Genomic DNA, 15,767 nt, shown 5'->3' on the forward strand with positions numbered 1-15,767 from the left:
TTAGGTAATGAAAGTTTTACATATCAAAAAGTACAAATACAATTGGTTGGTAAGAAACGGCATACTTGACGTGTTGCAGCGCTACATCCTGCGTGTGACACCTTGTGTGTCTGGCCAGTGTTGTGGCCAAGGACGGTGTATGAGTGGCCAGCAACACCTGGCCAAAAAGGTTTATGCTGTCTCTTAGGTCATCCAGGAGGAGACGAGATCTGCGAAGGGGTGTATGAGCCTAAGAGCGGAAAACCAGATGTTTACAGCGAATCAAGGAGCCTGCCAGACGACCGAGCTGGCCTCTGTCTGTCATGGATGACAGCACCAGCGTGAGGTGGACGGCCATGCTCCCTCAGTGTGTCAAGGGAGGCTGCACCATCCTGAGGGTGAGCGACCAGGTACCCTCAGCGTATCAAGAGCGCCAAAAATAACCTGGACGTGTTCAAGTGACAATGTGATGAATCGCAGAACAAATCGCCACCAGTTTTGGCCGAAAATCCTTTAATTCCCTTCAGGGAAGAGCTTCCAGTCCTTACTGTTCTGGTGGAGTACTTTGCTTTTATGTTACCCGAGACGACATGGGCAAATGAAACCCTAATTTACGCCATGTTATTAACGCTGCGTACATACATCAGTAGGAGTTCATACAATTTCAATAAACATGTAATTTTTCTATACATGTGGCACGACATGTTTCGTGGAACCATTTAACCTCATCAGGTGCCAGTACTTAAAGTTATCTAAATCCCAACATCACACTTGATTCCCGCCTTCCAACACCAATCCTTATAGACCGAGCACCTTCCATATAGTCTGGCCGTAACCGTTGTAAGGGAGTGATTAAGGGGGAGGGGGTCACGTGGCGAGGGTTGACCTGTATAAACGGAGCAACAGTTCAGAAAAAAGTAAAGTGCATACATACACTGTACACACACACACACACACACACACACAAACACAAATAAAAACAAAAAAAAAAGCACACGATACATATACACAACATAGACATAGAGGAAAGTCGTATACATATAAGCACACACGAGAAACATATATACTGGAAATGTTGGACCGTTCTGATATGCAAGATTTATTCACAACCCTGACCAGGACATGTGGCACATAGCATGCAGCCAGAGTGGGCGAGACTCGGCAAGATCAACTGAAAATGTTAAAAACAAATTAAGGATATGGAAGACAGTGGGTGGGTCGTATTGTAACCGATTTAAAGGTTAAATCATGTAAGTATTCAGTGCTGAACGTTCTGGAAAGAAGAAAACGCCAGGATTATTAGTGTAAGAAGACCCGGTAGGAAGCGGCATGAAGTGTCAAGCAGCCATACAGAAGACAGAACTAAAGGAAGAAGAATTTCATATACGATTTAAATGACTTCAGAAACAATAGTAAAGGTCTTGTTACAATGGCGGCAAAAATGGCCTTGGGAAGGTCAGGCGGGGTCGAGTTTCAAGGCACTCGCAGCAGCAGTGCCATCTCCTACCCTGACGGTGGAACAGTGCCAAAACACAGTGCCAAAACCCACCACACCATCGCCCACCCGAGTCCCTAACCCCCCACTCCCATCCCCTGACTGGTACCATTGCTAGGTCGGCGGTGTCTGGCTTCTACCAGACACTAACTGGACTGGTTACAACCTGGATGGTACCAGTTCTGGCCAGGTATTATCCACCGTGTACTGACTGCGATCGTTGCAACCTGAATGGCGTTATACAGTTGACAATTGATTACGAATGACCTGACTTACGTGGGCAGGAGGATGTGAGGGAAGATGGTCAGTGTTAATATATGAAGTGTTATGTTATTACCGTTGCTACAACATCTGTTACAACGGCAGCAGCAACAACAATATGAACTATGGTACTGGTGTTGCTAGTACTTCTGCTGGTATTATATCAGCTGTTACTTCTACTGTTTTTGCTATTACTACTACTACTGTTGCCCTAATAATTCCTGTTAGTGCTAAACTTGTTTCCTCTGTTATTGCTTCTGTTGATAACCCTTGCTACTGTTTGCTACTGTTGTAACTGCTGCTGTTGTAGCTGCTGCTCCTGCAGCATCTCTCGCTACACAGACAACCACAACTTCCCTCCTACCGACAGACTTTTGACTTCTATACGTAGACGAGAACAACTTCCTGCAGTGTAACCCATCGTCTCCGTACTGGAGAGTTTGCTCTTCCCGAGGACTAGCATGATATGATGTTGTCAGTCCTCTATTTGTGGAAGGGTTAGGTAACTACTCCGGGAACTGGAGAAGCAAAGATAGACTTTTCAAAGGTAATATTTGTCAGTATATATAGACAGCGAGAGGAAAAGACGGAGGTGGGAAAAAAAGGGTAAAAGTGACAGATAGACACATATAGACCGGTGTGGACTCGAGTGGAGCGTAAGTCTCCCCCTCCCCCAGTACCACACACTGATACTGAAGACTTATGATAATGTTTATGTAACGCAATTCCTGGGAGAGAGGACACTCTATCGGGGTTGCAATGGCTTCCCGTTATTTATACCGTCATCAAAGTTTCATACAGTGTTGTTAGTTCCCTCCACCTCCACAACACCTTCCCTGCCGCCCTCCTGCCCGCCACACTACCCTGCTGGCCACCACACTACCCTGCCGGCCACCCACCACATTACCCTGCCGGCCACCACACTACCCTGCCGGCCACCCACCACACTACCCTGCCGGCCACCACACTAAGCATAAATGAGAATAGTTATTTGTATCATATAAAGGACCGATTCGCATAGGTATGGAGTGCTGTTCTCACATCTGGAAAGGTTTTACAAGAACATATTTACTTGACAGTAGAGTTTAAAGTAATTCGACTTATCACATTCTTACCTCAAAATCTGGCCTACTTTACCTAACCACAATATTAGTTCTCTTTCCTATTAATCTCATTTCAGTTTCTAATCTCATGAATCATTTATTTGTGCTTCCACAACTTTAGCTGAAGCATATAGTCATCAGCAAGTCACTACGTCACATGCTTACTTAGACAGTCAACAACTTAGACGAACCTTTTTTTCTTACATGGCTTAGCTTGGAGCTCATTAAATTTCGTCATTTTTCATCGACAGTAACGGTCTGATACTTTTCAAAAGATAGGTTTTACACCATCTTTAAAACTCCTAGATCTTTCCTTTATGTCATTTGATCTATAATTCTTAAGCCCTTATCAATGTCTCGTTCGAGGTTTGTCCTGATTGAGGATTCTTCTCCGAAAGCTTTTAACATTTAAGACAAAATCATCATGAGTATCCAAACCTTGAAGACTAAGACAGGGTTATCTCTGTGGCGTGAATGTATGTAACAAAAACGTACACAAAGGACTTTAATTCACCACATCTTTATCACCACATGTAAGAAAAGTTGAAGACTGATGTTAGGATATTTCCTATACGTTGTGTATGATCTGATCTGATACCAAAAAATGTCTGAGTGCAATAACAGATATCGTCTGAAGATTTGTTCGGTAAATTTTGGCAATTTTTCTCTAACTAGACAAGAAAGGTTAATGGTTGAGGAGAAGAATGATGAAAGAAGAGAAGACAAGGAAGGAAGGTTAATGGTTGAGGAGAAGAGTGATGAAAGAAGAGAAGACAAGGAAGGAAGGTTAATGGTTGAGGAGAAGAATGATGAAGGAAGAGGAGACAAGGAAGGAGAGGAAGAACAGGAGGAGGAAGAGGACGGTTGGGTACGAGCGTAACCTTGAAATCCCCGAAGCTCAGGTCGTATCGCACAGTGGGCGGTGGAGGTGCAGGGGCAGGGGTGAGGAAGGCTAGAGGATTCATGGAAAAGTTCTGTTTCATGGAAAAGAAAGACCAGGATAGGGAGCCAGGCCCCGCTGGAGATGGGAGGGGTAATTGGGATGACCTTTAACAAAATCCTTGAGGGGATCTGAGCAAGAGCATCGCTCTGCACTTTGGCAATACAAGGACGATCATCAAAGACTTCTCTGGGGAAAATACGAGTGACTCGGTGGGTCCGCTTTTCATGGCAAAAAGGTATAATGCAGAGCCAATGTTCTCATTATATGGTTCATCAGCTGATCACTCAGATGGCTAGGCTATTTCTTCCATCATTTGCAGAGTTACAGACCCTCCATGAGAAAAGATTATCGACCTCATCCTCTCATGTGAGCAGACGACATGACGGGTCCACTGGTATGAGCAGACGATACGTTTTGGTCCAGTGGTAGGAACAGACGACACGTCCTGCGTCAGGGAATACTTCAAGCTACATCACCAGTGATTTGATAAGGGTCACTGCCCAATCCCGTGGTACATGTGGTAGGGTCCCTTTTGTACCATGGCCTTTGTTCAGATCTGGCTCCTCCACGAGACGTATCACTTCCACTGGATTGACTCAGACTACGTTTGCCTCCCACTTCCCCAGAGAACACGCCACTACAACCTCAGATCCACTTGTTCTCACCCTCTCGTAGATCTAAGGCGTCACGCATTGTTCCGTTAATGTTATATTCTCCTAGAATAAGATGCCATCCCGACTGTCTCCTTACTATTCTCATGAATAGTTGGTCGGGTATCTCCGATCTTCGAGGGACTGTATACCACTAAGGCTATCAGACAGATATCGTCGACTGCCGTCTTTCCTAGTATGGATGGTCAAGATAACCCGCTTTTTACTATTACGTCTTCGAAGTATGGTTTCTCTCACCAGTAGGGACAGGCCACCACTTCCTCTGCCCTCTCTCTCTTATCTTGTTGCCAGACATCCCTGCCGGACGACCATCGTGCCCATGAAGTTTGGTTTATTCTCCCACACTCGATTCTTGGAATCAAGGTTCTTCCTACCCTCCACCAAACCATCAGAATTTGTACACATGATCTTCAGCACGACCTTCTCTTGATACCTCCTCTCGCGTTACTCACATTGGATGGGAACTTGTCTCTTGTGTTTGGCTTATGATCAAACTTTTCTCCTCTGAATTTCCCCAACTTCCTTGTCCTGTCCACCACCATAAATACAAACACCCATTTGAATTTCTCTTTGTCCGCCAGCTAGTAGGCTTGCATTATGACTTCCTCGCTACTTCCTCCCATCTTGAGTATTACTTTCGGTAAATGTCCCATGTCACCCATGTGTGTGTGTATGTGTGTGTGGTGAGGCAGCTTGACAGCAAGTCCAAGGACGAGCCTCACGTGGCACCTAAAGCCACCCAGTGCACTGTGTAATGTTGCAGGAGGATTAGTCTTCACAATGCCATGCCATAGCTAGAATACCTTGGCAGGGCGAGGCGTGTGGATGCACCGCCAGTACTCGTGTTCTACCTTGGTTCCGAGGCTTGTTGGCGTTAGTCTGTGTAGGCTCTGGAGCCTAGAAGCAAGATTTGTGTAGAATCTGAGGCTTGTGGGTGGGGTCAGTGTGTTCCGAGGCTTGTGGGCGTTGTCTGTTTGGGTTCCGGGGCTTATGGATGTGGTCCGTTTTGGTTCCGAGGCATGTCGGCGTGGTCTGTGTGGGTCGTGAAGGCTGTAGGCGCTGGCTTATTATGCTTAGGTCTTTTAGGCATGAAGTGTGTGTGTGGGGGGAGCCTGCAGACGTGAAGGGTGGAAAGGTTGTAGGTGGTGTGAGCCAACAGCGTGTTGATATATGGGTTTGTGTATTTATTCTATTTTAGGTTTTGGGCGTGCAAGCGTGCAGTTCATAAACGTGTGGCTATGGGCGTGCGGTCATGGGTGTGTGGGCGTGGATTTGCGGGAGGTCTGCCTGACTCACAGCATCTGGCGACGCTCCAGGCCAACACTCCTCACCTGCCCACTGTACCTAGCCACCTCACTTACACCTGACTCCCTCATGTACACCAGTTCCCCCTTCTCTTACACTTGTCCCCTTCCCTAAACCCCCACCCACCCACTTACACATTGCCACTTCACTTGCGCTTGACCACCTCACCTACACCAGGCCACTTCACCTACACTTGTCTCTTTACCTACACCTGGCCACCTCACCTACACTTAGCCACTTCATGTACATCTGTCCTCCTCCCCGACAGCCGGCCACCTGACCTGCCTCATGGTGTCGAGATCATCATTATATCCTGATCTGTGATCTTTCCTTTTTGACAACTACTCGTTTGCCTAGGAAGTCGCGGCTGTACACTACGTCCTCACACAGGTACACCTCCTCACACAGGTACACCTCCTCACACAAGCATAACTACGTGTGACGTACTTACGTACACTTGCGTCTTTTGATAGATGTGCCAAGAGAGTTTTGGAAAAATGAAAACAGAAGTACTGTTCCAATTGCTCCCTACCACACCTTCTCACATTTACATAGGTTTATTTTGACAAGGATGCAAAAGAAAATGTCATTACGCTTCACCTGCATTATCGAATCTTGAGAGAGAAATGAAGGGCCGGTGGTGGAGATAATGATTCCACGAGTCATTTGTAATGACATGTTTGAATTACTTTACTTATATATACAGTATCACTGTTAGAACTCATCTTTATCACGGGCTAGCGAGTATTTTCATGTCATGAATGCACTACCGTAAAGCTGAAGCAAATTCATAAATCTGCCTAACAACGGAAGAGGTTGAAAAGCACTGCAGGAAATCTCCATCCTTATAAAGCATACCCACCACAGGCACACGCGAGGTGTGGCGAATACACAGTACAGCCTCCTCCGTGCATCTGCCGCCACCACACACACACACCCGGGCAGCGTCGTGTCATGTGCCCTACTCACCCTGTTTGGGGCAGACGCAGGGCTCTGGAACGTCCTAATTGATTGGGAACAGCAAGATACGATGCCGTGCTTGTGGAATTATTCTCGATTTTCTGCAGCTATACACGCCACCCCATCCCACTACATACTACCCCTCCCTACCCCATAATCCCCGACCACCTCCTCCTCCTCCCACAACACCCAGCTTCCAACATCCTCCCCCGGAGGTGCCCAGTGACTCACACCATCTCGCTGCTCTTGGTGTTATCAAGAGCCGACGGCGGAGCGACTTGGTACAAAAGTTATGGCTGGTTTCTGTCCTAACGTTCATCATTAATCACTCTCTTCCTTCTTCATTTCTTTTATTCGTTTCTTCTCTTTTTCTCTGTTTATTTACTTCTTCGTCTGCATTTCCTCTAAAGATATTTTACTGTCAACATTCACCTATCTAGTTAGTCGGTCTGTTCAATACTGTGTTTCACTTATTCTCTTATCCATTAAAAGAGATACTTACTTTGTTTCAATATGTCACATCCACTCAGACCTTCAGAGCCCACGGTGCGCCAACCCCGTCCTCTCCAGCCCCGTCTGTGAGCGGACAGAAGACTGGCTCACACACGAGAAACATTGAGTGGGATCACATGGAGAAGAATCAGCCTGACTTCACACGACAAGCAGGCTAACACTCGGCCTGCTCCTACGACCAAGATTTTCGTCATTCACATCAACGATATGGAGACGCGACCTACTTGAAGATTCATTATTAGCCGATGACACAAAGTCAAGGGAAATAATAGTCTAGTCAAAGAACGACTGTCTACAGATTCAGAGTGGTTTAGACAGTGATGGAACGGACAGAGACATGACAGATGATCTTCAGTGTAGACAGATTCAAAGTAGTGTTCATCGTGAATATAAAATTCTCAGTAAACTACCATTATCATTCAAGGAAGAAGATTATGGAGTGATTATCATAACTTAGAATACATAAAATCTGCTTAGCTAGATATGATGAAGCATACAGATAGTGCAAGTTTCATAGATAGAGGAGCATAAAACGAAAAATACAGTACTCACTCTGGTCACCAAACTCAATCAAAAACTAAGAAAAACTAAAACGAATGCCAAGAACAGCAGGACAAATGGTTCGTCGCTCAGTAATGAGCCTTATTAAGAAAGACACAAAGATCTAGAATTATTCTCACTAAAAAGTGCAGACTCCGAGAAGAGCTAAATGCAGTGGTCAAAATGACAAAGCATTTCAAGAAACTTGACGCAAATTTCTTGCCGTTGCACATAACATTCACATGGACCACCAGGTCTTCTGCTACCCGTCCGTCCTTCCCGTATACTTCCTACTGAAGCAAAACGCCTGCCCGCGTGACGTCAGGAGAGAGACGCTGGGGAAACAAGAGGCTATATAAAGCCGCCATGGACCTCGCCCCGCTGGCTCGGAAAAACAAAAAAGCATGAATTTGGTGAGCGCAACACCGCCCCTGGTCCTCCGGGGCGTCCTCGGGTTGTAGAGGGGAACCCTCAGTCGTTCTCGTGGTGACGAGAGAAGAAAGAGGAACTTCCGAAGCAAAACGTGACAAAGGCGAGAAGTTCGAGAGTAGGTCTGTCGGCACAGCCAAGCCAACGGGTGGTAAGCGAGCACAGATGGTTCGCAGAACATGGGATAATACCGCCAGGTTTCTCGTGGCGTCTGGCTGGCGGGCCTTTGTTTACGTCTTGTCGCTTAGCAGGTTCTGGTGCAGGAGGTGTGTTGGGGGTGGGGTGGGGTGGGGGGGGGAGATTGTTGGAGAGGAGGAGGAGGAGAGAGAACAACCAGTTGAGGCGGAGGAGGAAACAAGTTAGACGTGGTAATAAGGTATGGAAACTTACGTGTGTAGTTTATCAAACACCTCAGAATTTCCTCATCTCTTGTATACTCCATACTTGGTCAGTATACGTATGGGTTTTCCTTCCTTGAGTTTACTGATCCCCACTATACCGTGTTCTTACCGTCTTTTTCTCACTATCATTCAGTTCGCTTATCTCTAGTAAATGTCACACGTCAAGTGGATGTGATTCATCCTTGTAAAGTCTGGTACCCCACAGTGGACAGTGTGGTACAGGAGCGTCTTGCTAACCATGTCATACTCTACTGATCTCTTGCATGTTCTCCCCGTACGGACACCATCCTGGGTTACCATGTTCTCCACCGTCTCTCATGTTTGGGAACTTGTATGTTTGTGTCATTCTTTCATATCGTCTCAGGTTTGCAACAATCTCTTTGATCACCACATATGCGACGGTTCTCTTATCAGTTAATACGACAATGTTTTGTTTTCATTATTGGTGATCAACATATTTCTCATCTAATGGTTCATCGTTTCATCTTTACCTAGACAGGTGTTGCAAGTATTTCTTTTTGGACTAAGATGCGTATAAGATTTGAACGTTTTATTTCATTTTCCTTGACCTATGTTTCTATCTGTTTAGTATCTTTATTTCTTAGTGTGTTTACCTCTATGTATCTGTTGGTATCTGTCACTACTTGTCTTTGAGGCAGTCATTCTATTCATACATTCTCTCACTTAGCTATCTATCTATTCTTGTTTGCATATCTATATGCAAATGGTTTTTCCTATGTAATAGCTTAGGTGGATATAGGCATCTATGTGTATATCTATCCAATTACGGTAATGAGGTAATCATACAAAAGCTGACTAAACAAAGAATAAAGGTACAGATTGATCAATCTATAGTTACCCACACAAAGTTTGACGTTAAAGCTTAACCAAGATATTAACAAAAGAAATAAATCCCCAAGTACCAGTTGTTTATCTACATGTATATCAATATCTGTGTGTATAATTACAGATATCTTTCTGTAGGTGCAAGACCATTAAGCTGGTTGTATATGTTATTACATCCATCACTATGTACAGTCATCTAAATCCTCTTATTTTCTCCATATTTCGTTTCTTCCTCCTTCTCCTCCAATATACATACATGACTCTGCCTAGTGATGATCAGTTCTGAAGAAAAGACTATTTCTGGGTCTTTTCTCTCCCCTGTCAGATGTGTACCCAGCCTCCCCAGTCACCTCCCTCCCCAGCCTCCCCAGTCACCTCCCTCCCCAGTCTCCCCTAAACCTACTGATACTGGAACTCTCCCCACAAGAGACAAAAGGCGTGAAATATTCACAAATACCAAAAATAGAAATGACAAATCTCTCTCTCTCTCTCTCTCTCTCTCTCTCTCTCTCTCTCTCTCTCTCTCTCTCTCTCTCTCTCTCTCTCTCTCTCAGTATGTCTTCCTGTCATATGTTTATTTCCAAAGATTTTCTTACGTTGTTCAAGGAGTCTACCAAGTATAATCACAAAATATATCTCGGGTTGGTATACTGCGGTACAACATACATCTCTGTGTGTTTCATTCATTTACTGGTTCAGGAAACTAAAAGTATGTGTACCGAGTTTCGTGTTTGGCTGTTTTTCTTGTATGAAATACCCAGTTCGTCTACATTTGTGTGTGACAAACATATCAGTATGTTGAATACGTTGGTTTGTGGGTTGGTAGGGTGCAAGCATGTTGTTCATGCTTGGATGAGAGTGCAATACGGCAGCATGCTAAGTATGTTGGTCCATAAGTACGTGAAGCCAGCATGTTCTGTAAGCTGGTCTGCGGGCATGTCAGCATTTTATGTATGTTGGCCTATGTATATGTTAAGTCAGCATGCTAAGTATGTTGGTCCGTGAAGTCAGCATGCTGAGTATGTTGGTGCTTAGATACGTTGAGTCATCATCATGTTGGTGCTTTTAACAGTGCTTGGTGTGTTCGTCTGATGATGAGCCAAGTAACCATGCTAAGTATGTTCGTCTGTGGATATGATGAGCTACTATGTTGTGAGCATGTTGGTCTCGGAATAGAGAGAGAGAGAGAGAGAGAGAGAGAGAGAGAGAGAGAGAGAGAGAGAGAGAGAGAGAGAGAGAGAGAGAGAGAAAATAAGAGAATCGTTCCTCGAGAAGGTCAATAGTTATATAGAACTTAAGTTGTACATCCCGGAACCTATAACAGTCATGTGTACATTATCTCTGTGACGCTCTCGTGCGGGTTCGGATCCCGGACATGATACAGCTTTATTCACCAGCACGTGTGCATCTAGTCCTGTAAGCTGCTTGCTGCAGTTCAGGCATGATGGTGAGGAAATCCCCCAGCAACACTGTAGCGACGGCGTAGCTTACACACACACACACACACACACACACACACACACACACACACACACACACACACACCGCTTCCGTGTATTCAGTTTCCCTTATTAAATTCTCAGAAGAAATGCTGGTAATGAATAACGGAAATTACGATACAAGTGGAAACTCTTTAAGCTGTTTCGATCTTGATCCGGTCTAGTGATAATGATGATATGCAGCGAGTCAATCTACTCATTGTATTTTTCTTATATTAAGGCTTTCCAGTTAGCCTTCAGTGGAACGTGTCGCTTATGTTTACACCACAAGACATCGAGAATAGACGGCTTCATAAACTCCTAATGTCCCTGGAGGTACTTACGGAGGCAACCCACTCTAAGGAAGCAGAGAAAAAGTTGAGGCGTCTGTCCTCATTTACAATGAACGAAAAACTTAATATTCCTCACATATGAAATAAAGTTCAGGAATAGTTTGAGAAAAGTTCATCCAACCAGAATCGTGAAGGCTGATTAAAAGCTCCTGGCCTCATGATTTCAAGGTTTTGTACTCCTTTATCCTGGCAGTTTAGCCACTGATTTTACGCAAGTTAGAATCTTGATCACAGAGACGTCAACAAGATGTAAAGAAAAATGCAGACATGAGCTTGAAGGCTTGTTAGTGAATGATGTTGTCTTCTTGCAGATGTACATGTGCTCGACTCGGTGATGAATACAGTCAGAGTTTATTACGTTCGTCTTTACCATCAAACAGAGTCGTTTTCTTCGACGTACCGTACAGTAAACGACCCTTCGTCTGATGCTCTGGCCTTTGACTTGATCGTTAAGAGTTGGGTCAAGGGTCGCGCCATCATACCCAAGGGTCGCACTTTCATTCCTAAGGGTCGCTCCATCATACCTAAGGGTCGCATCATCGTACCCAGAAGGTTAAAACCATCATACCTCAATCAAGGGTCATATCAAGATAAACATTTCCTAAAGTCAACCATTTTGTTTCCAAGAACTTCACGAGTGGCGCCTACATCGAAATGGTTGCCTCCCTATGTCTGTTTCACTCCAGACTTACGACGTTTTCTCAGAAATTCTTTTCTTTCGAAACTTTTCATGTGGTATTTCCTAGAACCCTGAGAAAGGGGACCTTTATGATCGACGCTCTTCTTTCATCGCCAAACATCACACGTAAATACATCCTTTGGAAACAAACAATCCAGCATTTTTTACTTTTGATGTCATATACCTCGAGGCTTCCTTGTTGTGGCCCTTCATGACTGAGCTTTGACATGACCTACCATGACTAGGGGTCATATGACATGACTACATAACTCTCGAATCTCTTTAACAAGACCTTAAGTTACTTGATATTTGATCGTTTCTTTTCCATCCTACGTCGTTTAATTCTTTTCTCTCCGCGACTTCACACGACTTGCTGTAATATAACTTTATATGACCCAGAGTTTCCACCGAGTAACCTCTTCTAATCCTTACTTTTGATCCCACGTAGACCTAGCGTATACGTCCATGACCTTACACGACCCTTAGCTTCTCCTCCCTTCTGCCTAACCTCAGGTTCTTCTCTGTGGTGTTCCATGTTTATGAGCTGCTTGTTACCCTCTCTGGAGTACCACGTCCCATCCCCAACATTGCTCTTCAACAGTAGGAAAGAATGGCTGGTATCTACTCACTGAAAACTCAACTTTGCTGTAAAGAGGTGAGGGATATGTTTCAAAAAAATGCTCCGAGCAAAATTACGGACTTCGAGGAAGATCTAAATGGAGGATCTGCGTCACTCACTTCGTGGAAAAATGATAAAGATATTCGTCATTCACTCTGAGGAATATCTTGGATAATTTCTGCATGAAAGTGTGCCTTTGATGCAGGGTGGTAACCTCTGAGGACGAAGAATGGATACACTGAGGGACGTTCGTCTTCTCATTCGGTCCCGTTATAACCTGAATATCATATTTGTAAACCGATTATAAATCCTGTAACTTACGCAGATCAAATTATATCAAGCTAAGTTTATAACTAGAATGTCATATACCATGTGTCATATGACATGCCGCCACATGTCTTGTGGCACTACGGACCAGGGAAATGACCCCATGTCTACCCAGACTCCTGCCCTCACCAACCAAAGCATAAGTACACGTGCACAGCACTGGTCATATGGTCGTGCACAGTACAGGTCATATGGTCGTGCACAGGATGGAGAAGAGGTCATCACAATAGAGAGGAGTCACCACACCTGTCTGGTCACCTGAGATGAGGGGGAGGAGGGGGTCAGTGTAAGCCATACGACCTGTGGGTTCGGAGTCACACGAGACACCCACCTTCACGTCACCTTACCTATCGAGAGTTCTCAACAAATGCCAAAATCCTCCTCCTCCTTCCAGCTTTACCTTCCCTCCCTCCCCCCCCCCCCCCCTCCCAACATTCTTACCACACCTCCTATCTTCCAAGGAACTAATGACATCAGTCCAGCAAGGTTATTGACCTCTTGAACTAGACAAAGATTTTGATAAATGAACAGATGTAGCTATTACCGTGACTCCACCATTTCCTTCCTCCTCCCTCTCCAACACGTCCACAACACCGCACCCCATCCCCAACATCTGCAGCAGGAAAATACAACAATTTGGATTCACTGGTTTAGTTGGCAGGCTTCCACGGTCACCCTCCAGCGAACAAGACGACTCAACCCCACAAATGAGAGGATTCTGGCATCCTAATTGACCGCCTGATCTGGATGAAGTCTCATTGGCGGTGTGACACAGTCTAGAATCTTATAGGCCGGATTGGCTCGTTCTCTCAGCTCAGAATCTAATCAGTAGGCCGGCGTGTGGACACCTCAGACACATGATGCCACGAACCTGAGCGCGGGACCCGGAGCGGTCACGCGAGGCTGTCAGGCGTCCTGTGGTTTACGTTATTTCTCTCTAGTGACAAAGTTCCTCTGGAGAATTTGACGACTTGGTCGTTCTTTATCTAGTCAACATGTTAATCAGACATTGTGTTTGAGCGTTGCTCCATTTTCGCTCATATTCAGATGTAATAAAATCGATAACCTGAGACGTGGAGAGGACGCTTTGATCACCCCCGTTGTGTCCGGAGTGATAACAACAGCAAGGAATCAGTGGTGTCTTTTCTCTTATTGACGTCACATGCAGCTAAGCAATGGCGTTATGTATTGCCAAGTGGTAACGCCACCTACAGCTCTGCGATGATGTTGCCTGTTAACGAACAGTACGTTACTTCCCGAAGACATTACTATATTCAATTTCTTCCTTTTCGTTTATTAACAATAAGTCATCCTTCCTCACTACACTACGGGGTCGACGGATCTTAGTCAATTATATATATATATATATATATATATATATATATATATATATATATATATATATGCAACTACCGGCGATCTGTCGACCCAGCAGTGTAGTATAGGAGGAAACATTAAAACGAAATGAACTGATAACGAGTGAGAATGGTGGACTGCAAGAAGATCATATAATGTAAACAGTTTTCTTGTTTTATCAAGACGAAAAAACTCATATGATCACAGTCCAGGTCATAACACGTACGATGGTTTAGCCTCGAGCACAACGGTAAAACACTCGAGTCTGGTACCGCGCCCTTTGTTTAGAACCTTAACGATCAGGTCAAAGGCTAGGGCCATCATGCTTAAGGGTAACACTGTATAGTTTAAGGGCTGTGTCGTCGTCCTGAAGGGTCGTGTAGTCGTGTTCAAGATTTTACTGTCGTGCTCAAAGGGCGCATCATTATCCTGATGGGTCATACCGTCGTGCTCAAGGGTCGTACTGTCGTGGACTAGCAGTCTACCGTCGTGCTCAAGGGTCGTACTGTCGTGGACTACCAGCCTTCTGAACTGATCACTAAAACAGATGTTCAATGTTTGCCATTCACTTTAATAATTCTGATCCTAGCAACTTTCGTTTTCTTTACATTTGTAAACGTGATCATCTCTTGACAAGCAATTGATCATCTAGTTTACAACAATGCAAACATGGTATTCAGTCAGGGGGTTACCTAAGAATTGGAAATGGCGAAGTTGATAAGCTCAAGGTATAACGTACACAAGGTAATAAGGTGAAGCCTTACGTCTGCTCTCACTCGATGTTTTCATTATTAGACTATGTACACCACCCACCCCCTCCCCCATTTGATTCTGATGATAAAGTTCAGCGGTAATGAACGAAATATATCAAAAAAATCTGTAATCATTGATCAGCTGGCCGGAGAGACTCTTGACCCGAATGGAGTTGTTTTGGATATCGATATTGTTCACAGTTACATATGTTAAGGTGAGTGAGACGAGGATTACCTTTCGTCACCTCACCTAACATTCTGTTGGTACAGCGATCATGTCCACGTGGAAGAAACGTGACTACTTGCATCATAGTACCCGTGTCCTCATCCAATCAGCTGCTTGGGATGATAACTACCATCCAAGTCCTCAGACGGATTATAGACAACAGTGTTTGAGACGGTTGTGGGAAAAGCGTCCAAATCTTCAACCGATTGGCAGAAAGCACTACAGCTTCACCAGAATAGGATCAAAGTTAATGACCTCGTCTCAGGCCAGCGAGTCTCAGAATTTTCAGAGATCTGAGGGAATCTAATCTTCCTAAACTAGGACCAGGTTCGTGAAGTGTTACAATGTACTATACTGTACCACATCTCTCCGACGTTTAGAATCGTCATTTAACTCGCTGTGGTGACAATTATTCAGTACCCTAACTATCATATCTACCCAAAAGCATAAGGTAACAACCCAAGCTGCCAAGATAACTATCTATATCTTGTCATTCATTTAACAAGCTCATCACCAACCATGTAACAACGT

The 15,767-nt window shown here is 44.6% G+C and overlaps 1 protein-coding gene across 4 annotated transcripts in view; it reads right to left on the bottom strand.

The window, feature by feature from the left end:
* LOC139754499 (serine/threonine-protein kinase SBK1-like) overlaps nucleotides 1–15,767 on the bottom strand; it is a 110,038-nt gene that overhangs the window by 59,840 nt on the left and 34,431 nt on the right. The window lies entirely within an intron of this gene.

This window comes from Panulirus ornatus, chromosome 17 (genome assembly GCF_036320965.1).
Source record: "Panulirus ornatus isolate Po-2019 chromosome 17, ASM3632096v1, whole genome shotgun sequence".
Lineage (NCBI taxonomy): Eukaryota > Metazoa > Arthropoda > Malacostraca > Decapoda > Palinuridae > Panulirus > Panulirus ornatus.